This window comes from Crocuta crocuta, unplaced genomic scaffold (genome assembly GCF_008692635.1).
Source record: "Crocuta crocuta isolate KB4526 unplaced genomic scaffold, BGI_CrCroc_1.0 scaffold312, whole genome shotgun sequence".
Taxonomy (NCBI): domain Eukaryota; kingdom Metazoa; phylum Chordata; class Mammalia; order Carnivora; family Hyaenidae; genus Crocuta; species Crocuta crocuta.
Genome location: NW_027527378.1, coordinates 767,752 through 776,666, shown reverse-complemented (window position 1 = coordinate 776,666; position 8,915 = coordinate 767,752). Strand labels below are relative to the sequence as shown.

General features: G+C 42.9%; 1 pseudogene; it reads right to left on the bottom strand.

The window, feature by feature from the left end:
• Positions 1-1,927: 1,927 nt before the first annotated feature.
• Positions 1,928-2,335, bottom strand: LOC144237149 (large ribosomal subunit protein eL32 pseudogene; annotated as a pseudogene).
• Between the last annotated feature and the right edge of the window lie 6,580 nt (positions 2,336-8,915).

Below are 8,915 nucleotides of genomic sequence, written 5' to 3'. Positions count from 1 at the left end.
GAACTTTGGGTGATGGTGGAAAAGTTCTGTAAGATAGAAGATGTAGCTCTCAAGCACTGGACATGTATCTAGTGAGACTACAGAACTGGATTTTTAGCTTTAGTTAATTTAAATTTAAGTAGCCACTTATGGCNGGCTTCCAGGTGATTCCCATATTGGCAGTGCAACTCTATAGGATTTCTTTCTTGCCTGAAAAGCCATTATGAAATTAACGGTTCATCTTACTATTAATGGCTTTTAGAAAAGAAAACATTCAGTGAAAAGAATTATGATTATAAAATCTGCATTTTATAATGATTTTTTTAAATTGAGAGAGAGAACACATGCAAGAGCAGGGGAGAGGGGCAGAGGGAGAGAGAGAGGATCTTACACAGGCTCCATACTCAGCGCGAAGCCCCATGCGGGGCTCGATCCCATAACCCTGGGATGCATGACCTGAGCCTATATCAAGAGTTGGACGCTCAACTGAATGAGCCACCCAGGTGCCCCCCAAATTTGTATTTGATATAATTTTTGGTGTTATATTTCCAGCCTTTCATATATATTTTTTGATTTTGTTCTTTCCTTCAAAAATGAATACAGAGGTATTCTACATAAATCCAACGACGGTCAAAATGAAGTAAAAGTTTCTCTGCTTAGAGCATACCTAATAACCTCTACCCTTGCCTCAGTTATATTATGCTTGTGAGATTTGTGTTTTTTAGTTTTGGTTTGAGCAAGTCGAACAGAACATTTGGAGTAAGTTAAATGCATGGAGGATTTTGCTGATGATAGACCAGAATGGACATGCTTTGGAATTTGGAAAGAGACAGAATATGGAGTCATATTAGATCATTTGCTTCCACATTTATTTTTACCATGACTCACAGAGTGAAATGCAGTTTACAGCATGACCTCGGATACACATATGTACATATAGAATGGAAATAAAGCTTTCGCAAGAGCAATACTCACCTTTACTACATGTAGTGCATTCTGATATTTCCTATTTTATTCTGTCCTCTTCTGTGCCATTCCGTTGTATTTTGTTCTCTTTCATTTTATTCTATTTAATTTTTCATCTGCTGGCTGAGTTTCACGAAACTGACTTCATAACCCACTACTGGCTTCCAATGTGCCAGGTGAAAACTGGATGAGGAGCTGTACAGAGCCGTGTGGTTCGAGAGTTTGAGTGTAGAGGGGGTGGTGTGGGAGTACTGAGCTTTAGACACAAACAGAGATAGAGGCTGTATCAGTCGGCTCGGGCTGCCATAACAAAGTACCACAGACCGTGTGGCTTAAATAACAGGAATTTATTTTCTCACAGTTCTGGAAGCTGGAAGTCCAAGATCAAGGTGCCAACAGGGTTGTTTTCTCCTAAGACCTCTCTCCTTGGCTTGCAGATAACCACCATCTTGGTTCCTCATCCTCTTATAACGATATCAGTCATATGGGAGTGGGGTCCCCCCCTAACAACACCGTTTAAACTTAATGATCTCCTTAAAGACCTTAAATACAGTTTAACATGGTCACATTCTGAGGTACCAGTGGCTGGGACCTCCACATGAATTTTGGGGGGACACATTTCAGTGGATAACAGAGAGAGGGCAAGAGGGCATGAGCCCCATTATCTTCAAGACAGAGTGTAACGGTGACGCTGTCAGTGTTGGAGGACGAGAGTGGCTCAGAGTTTTGAGGCCCCTCCTCTCTCCTACCCTTGGAAGTTTAGAAGCCCAAGGAGCAATGCACTTGCCCTTAGCTTATCAATATCTAGTCTCCATTTTAAGCTGGAAGTGTTTTGTTGTAGTGTTGTTTTAAGATGGTAGAGGCATGAATGTGTTTATATGCTGGAGTAAGGAGTCTGTGAGACTTTTAAAAAATTGCTTTTTTTGAAGTATAGTTTTATGATTTTATTAACACAAACACGACGTGCACATAAGCTCTCTGTCTATTCATTTTCTTCACTGTGCAGCCTGGCATTGGTATTGGTGACTCTGATGGGCAGCAGGGCTGCTCTTTCCACAGTGGCTTTGCGGTTCTTGGAGGAAACATTGTGAGCACTCTCTGCGCAGTAAGACGCAGAGAGCCTCAGCAGCACTTCAAGCTCCTTGACATTGTGGATTGGGAACTTCCAGAAGCCACTGGGCAGCATGTGCTTTGTTTTCTTGTTGCTCCTGTAACCACTGTTGGGCGTCAAGATGTGGCCCTTGAATCTCTTGTCCGTCCAATTGTCAGTGCCTCTGGGTTTGCACCAGTTGCACTTACTTTTGACGTATCGGCCTTACTGGTGCCGGATGAACTTCTTGGTCCACTTGTTAATGATCTTGGGCTTCACCAGAGGCCTGAGGGCAGCCATGATGCTGAATAGGAGATGACTGCCACCTCCGCAGGCAATGCCAAGGAAGACAAAAAATTGCTTTTCTTATTCAGCGATTCAAGCTACAGCAAATGAAATGACTTGGGGACAGGGAAATGAAGGGTAGCAAAAATTCAGGGAGGAGAAATGGTACTATAAAACTGGAGATGCCGACTGGAGTGCCCCCAAAATCTTTGGTTCTTATTTATCTATTTGAGAGAGAGATTGTGAGCAGAGGAGGGGCAGAGAGAGGGACAGAAGATCCAAAATGTGCTCTGCACACTGACAGCAGTGAGCCTGATGTGGGGCTCGAACTCATGAACCTTGAGATCATGACCTGAGCCAAAGTCTGACACTCAACCGACGGAGCCACCCAGGTGCCTCTGGTTCTTATATACTTCATAAGTACCTAGGATATACAGTGAATCTTTATGTTTAGGCAGAGAGGAAGTAGTGTATACAATTAATGTAATTAAAACCATAATTACAATATAGTTGAAGGATAAAATGTGATATTAATATGATATAGTTGAAGGACAAAATATGCATTATTTTGACTCTGTGCAAAGCAACAATGCAAAACTTAATACATAAGTGCTAATGGTTCTTAGACTAAAGGAAAAATAAGAACATAGACATGTTACAAATAAACTAGTGCTATATAGTGAAAAGGAGTTGACTAGGTTCAAGTAATAAATTCTGAATTTAGAATGTAAATGTATGTGCTTGCTTACCTGAATATCTAACAAAATCCTCACAGTTACACTTGGCTTATTGATCAGTGTTTGATTCAAGTTTCATTTATAAATGAGAACTGAAAGTTCTTTTGCAATTGGACAGGAAGGCTGCCTAGTTTCAGTAAACTATTTTTGAGAACATTTGAAGAACAGAACAGCATTTTCTTTGCAAACGTTAATTTGCCACATCATACAAAATTATTCCCCTTGGACCGCCCATATCAGGATGGTACCGTCTCAGTTTTCCAGGTATGCAACAGCTCATTTCTCTCCCTGAGGTTGCAGAAAAGCACCAGTGGCCCATGCTGATGCCAAATTAAGCAGTTGGCTGGTTCTCATCCAATACAGCTAAACCAGATGGGCCGCTTCAGCGGCTTCCAGGCTGATTCCATCTATTTTTCAACCCAAATTTAATAGATTTGTGCATTGCCTGCCTTTTTTAGGAGGGAGAAAAAGAGCAGCTTTTAAATGCCTCCCTTTTGTAAATATAAAGTAATACCTTCATGTTCATGGAAAATGAAAAGTTAAATAAAAATGAAATATGGGTCACCATAACCCCACTTTAAGGTTTTAACATATTTCTTTCCGATATTTTGAATGCATTTTATAATGAGAATCCTCTTTTATGGACGTAGAGTTTTTTCATCCTTCATTACCTTATTAAGATTATGTCTAACATTATTCCCATTCCACTTAAAACTCTTCCCAAGCATTTCATGGCTACTAGACATTTCTCTGTGTGTATCTGATAGAAACGGGGATACAGCCGTCCGGGGCAAGACTTAACCTGAGAGGGTCATCCCGAACAAGCCAAGGGTAGATGAGTTGTATGTCAAAAGGCCAAGCTGGTCATCAGGACAAGACCCCAAGAGAAGGCCCAAAGCTGATGGTTGATAAGCCGTGGTGGAGCGAGAGAGCGTGTTGGGGGCGAGAGAATTGGTTCTACTTCTCTTAGAATCTCAAAGCTATGTTGCTGAAGCCACTTTATCACATCAAATCCTTTCTTTTCTAGAACACTTATTTTTTAGGGGCTCTACAGTCACTCTCTACAAGCTGGCTTCTGCTGGCATCCTCTTCCTCCCTACTGGGTCTACCTGTATAATCCAAACTTCAACTGTGGGCTTGAGTTAATGTTTTTTCTGCTCAAGTACCCGTGTGTATGAATTAATTCAGGCCTATACTCAAAGGGTAGGAACACCCCACATGTTTGCGTCTCTGTGCTGGCCTAACTGAGGCCTCTGCTGCAGTGATTTAGTTGTTCTGGAAGGGGAGCTTAGAGCGTTTCACCATGATAAATAATACTATAAGAAGCATCTTTTTGTATTAATCTCTGGTAATCACCCACATCTCAGGTAATTTCTTCCAGGAAGATTCCTAAAAGTGGAACTACACAGTCCAGAGGTATAAACATTTTAAAGGGGCTTGATACCTAATATAAATTGCCTTCCGCAAAGGTGGTTCCAACTTTCACTCCCACCTGCCACATGAGACAGAAGAAAAGGCATATCTGGGAATATACTCCTGGGCTTCTGAGTGTAGGATGGGTGGTGGCTGCACTGACTGCTGGAGTTACGACCAGAAGCCTTGGTTTAAACTCTTACTTGCCAGCTATGTGACCTCGGTGGGTCACTTACTTTTCTATGACTTGGTTTCTTCATATGTCTAGTGGGAGTCATGACTCCCTCCCAAAGAGCTATTGGAATGAATATGTGAGAAATTGCACATATGACGCTTCAGCCACATGCCCTTTCAGCTCTGCTTGGAGACCAATCTTGGAATGGATGAGAGTTTAGAATTTAATGGCCAATGATGTTCTAGGGGACAATAATTCCCAACCACCTTCACCAGAGCTAGGTAAGTGAGTACAATTCTCTTCCCTCCTCTCCTCTCCTCATCTTTCCTTTGTGACTGGCCATGGAGGCTAGAAGTGGGGGCTTAACCAGAACCCCCAGACCACACCACACCAGCACTGTCCCCCCTGTGTCCCAGCACCCTGTCATCCCACCTTGGTAGGATAATAAGCCACATGGTGGATGCAAAACTTTGGACTAACATTACTCCTTTACAAATGGTTTCACGGCTTTGAATTCAGCTGAATACCACACTTGCCAACAATAGCAGAGTAAGAATACAATTCAGCACCTCATTAATCCCGACATTATTACACGTGTGGTTTTCATTTCACGTTAATATTTATTTATCTCAAGAGAAAGCCAGGATCAAGTTAGGTATGTTATAGTTATCCAGCCTGAAGGTCAGGAAGGTATTGGTGGAAGGGAAGAGGCAGGAGTTTCTGGGAGAAGCAAAGACTGTGGCTGCTTTTAGTTCACATCCTGATGGGTAACGCTCATTAATCATTTTGAAGGACTTCGAAAATTAGGTGATTTTTTGGAATGACTAAACTAAAATTACGGGATGCGTGAATAAATTTAGAGTAGCCCCTGAGCCTTTGAATCTGCCTACCTATTCATTTCCAGCAACCACAACTTCAAATCACGGTACCTTGCTAGTAGCATGTAAGCTCTGGAATGGATCTTAGACACAGCCTCTTGGCTTTACAGACAAGGAAGCTAAGGTTCGGGGAAGTTACAAGACTTGTTCAATATCACCCGAGCTCTTATGAGCAGAGCCAAGCTACAGCTGAGGCTGTTATGTTGCTCCGACCCACATAACACACTTGCTCCTTCCATCTGCATTTGTGAAATTATTATCGTTACAGTACCTATTGTGATTTCAACAAAATAGAAAAGCAACTGGAAAATCGGTGGTTTGGTTTTACTGGAATTAAAGTTAAGAATGTAATAATACTGTAATAAGAAACTACAGTAGGGGGCGCCTGGCTGGCTCAGTCTGTAGAGCCTGCAACTCTTGATCCCAAGTTGGGTGTACAGCCTACGAAGGAAAGAAAGAAAGAGAGAGAGAGAGAGAGAGAGAGAGAGAGGGAGAGGAAGGAAGGAAGAAAGGAAGGAAGGAAGAAAAGAAAGAAAAGAAAGAAACTACAGTGAGACGTTCACATGCGGAGTTACGCAGAGTTACATTCTTGCTGAACAAGAGCCCTATCTCTAGAATGAAAGAACTGGGGAAGGGGAGGGAAAACTGTTTCCAATCTATTTACAGGAAATGTGTAAGTGCAAGAAAGTACTCCGAACTTCTCTTAAGTAGGATAAAGGTAGAAGTGTAATACCCAGCTGACTATTCTCACCTTCCCTTAAGCTTTCTGATTCTACAAATATTTAGCAACTGTGAGCAGGATAGGCCAGCAGTAGCACCCTACACATTCAAGGGTTTGTGAGTCAAAGGCTAGGGAGGGGTATGGGCCAGATTATCAGCGGGGTCTGGACTTGTGTTCCTACTTAGAATGCCGGGTAATGGTAGAGGATTTAGGACAGGGGGAACAGTACATCTGAGCAGTGCTTGAGGAGGAAGGAAGATCTGGGAGCAACAGGTGGTAAGAACAGAAGGAGAAAAGATTGCAGGCCAGAAAAAGTTGGTAAATGTATAAAATCATCCAAGAGAGAAGTGGGAAAGACCTTACCCGAGTTATGGAACTAGGAATGGTCTTAGTTTGGGATCCTTACAGAAGCAGACCCAGAGACAAGGATTCAAGTGCAAACAGTTTCTTTGAGAGGTGATCCCAGGAAACACGGGTTGAGCAGAGGGGAAACAGGGAAAGAAACGAAGACAATAATGGGTGTGTTAGCAAGCCGGTTACCACTGTGGGTGACTGGAAGCCAACCCTACTGGGAAGCTTTGGGAGACAGGAGAGCACGCCTCAGAGTTTTATCCTCAAGGGACCAGGAAGGTGGGGGATCTATTCCCCAACTCCCCAGCCACCATTGGTTTAGCACTGCCTCCAGAAACACCAACTCTCCATCCTTCTGGGCTTGCCCTGCATGTAAGCCGAATGTGCTCCAACAACAACAAAAATGCCCTCAGGAACAGAGTTGCTGGAATCCACGAGTGGAGACTGAATGTCAAGGGAAATGCGTAGAGCACCAACAGTCTGATATACAGACACCTGTTTCTCTCTGGAGCCGCTCAAGCAGTCCTGGATCTTGTCAACAGGACCTCACACTCTGTAAGTAGTTGGGTGGGAGGAGCTCTAATTTGACTTTCTTCTCGAAATTCTGTGATTCCTTCACCTTCAAAAATCAGCCACCCTACCTACAAGCACCTTTTGCATTCATGCCTGTATCTGATTCCTCTTTTCAAATTCTTCTCCACAATACAAATGCACCTGAGGAGGGGCGCCTGGGTGGCTTAGTCGGTTAAGCGTCCGACTTTCGCTCAGGTCATGATCTCGCGGTTCGTGGGTTCGAGCCCCGCGTCGGGCTCTGTGCTGACTGCCAGCTCAGAGCCTGGAGCCTGTTTCAGTCTGTGACTCCCTCTCTCTCTGACCCTCCCCTGCTCACGCTGTCTCTCTCTCTCCTAGAAATAAAAAAACAAAAAACAAAAAAAAAAAAACAAATGCACCTGAGGAACTAGTGATGAGTGTTCTGCACCTCTTTCATGCAATTGCATTTTTAAGATGCTTCTCTAATGAGATTACAGAAGACTGGAAATTCTAGTAACAAAAGTATTAGGCACGTGATACCTAAGGTAGGAAAGAAAAACATATTAACTCAACTTGCCTTAACTCACTTCAGTGAAGTTGGCAACAAGCAAGCTATCCATCTCCATCATTTATTAGAATTAATTCAAAGTCTGTCTAGGGTTCAATCCAGAACAGAAACTGGCCAGGACTTCAAACTGGAAGCCATTCGAAATTAAAACCAGCATGACATATTTTCTTTTCAGAACCACATGACTCAAAATTTAAGAAATTTGAGGACTTTCTGCAAAGTTCCATAATAGGTCAATGACAATTCGCTTCAATAAGAGAGGGGTGATTTTCTTATGCAACAGTAAGTTGCTTACGTTTGTGGACCTCAAAACTGATCTTTTGTTTGTTCTCTTTCAGTTGGTTTATTAAGGGGGTAGGGGTGAGAAAGTGCTAACAGCTCCCAGGATAGAGTTTTGAGGGCTGAGGTCCACCCAGTGAACTCTAGAGCCGAACAGCTAACGCCTGAAAATACATTCACATCACGGAAGTAGAAACACCAAACGCCAGACGGCCGTCGTGAGAAAGAACGAACGTAAAGCCCGGGATGAAAATGTGGCATGTCTGGGTGAGAGAGCCTTTCCCTCCTGTTCATTTGCCCCTTGGCATTGAGCACAGATCCGTGCAGCCCCTCGGGATTTGGTGTAGAAGGCAAGAGGCAGCCCCGGTTACTTTTACACCCAATTGAAGTGGCCCGGGTGCGAATCCAAATCTGGGCAAATCTGTTTCTAGGAGACCAGTGGCTACTCATGGAGCACCTACTAAGTGCAAGGAACTGAGTCCAAGCTTATGCAGTTTGTAAATATGTCTGTCCTGGGAGACCTTAGAATCTGGTAGAGATAAGATGCATAGGTATAGCACTCCAGTATAGTCGAGAGGATTAAATGCTTCTATGTCCCAGTTTCCCTTTGTACCTATAATGGTTAAAACAATCACAACAACAATAATAACAGGAACTCATTTGTAGAACACTTTTAGCAGTCTAGGCTCTATGAGGTAGTTATCATTAGAGAGTATTATTACTATCTTATTTTATAGATATAGGAACTAAAGCATCGGCCCAAGTTCACACAGCCAGTTAGTGGTGGAGCTGAGATTCAGATCCAAGCAGTCTGAGTTCAGAGTCCACATTCTTAATGACTAGACTACGTACCACACAGCGATTTTTTAAATATTAAATTCTTCGTGTACATAGCCGTTTCCCAGTTACTCTGGAAAGTTCTATGAGGTAAAAGGCTTGTGT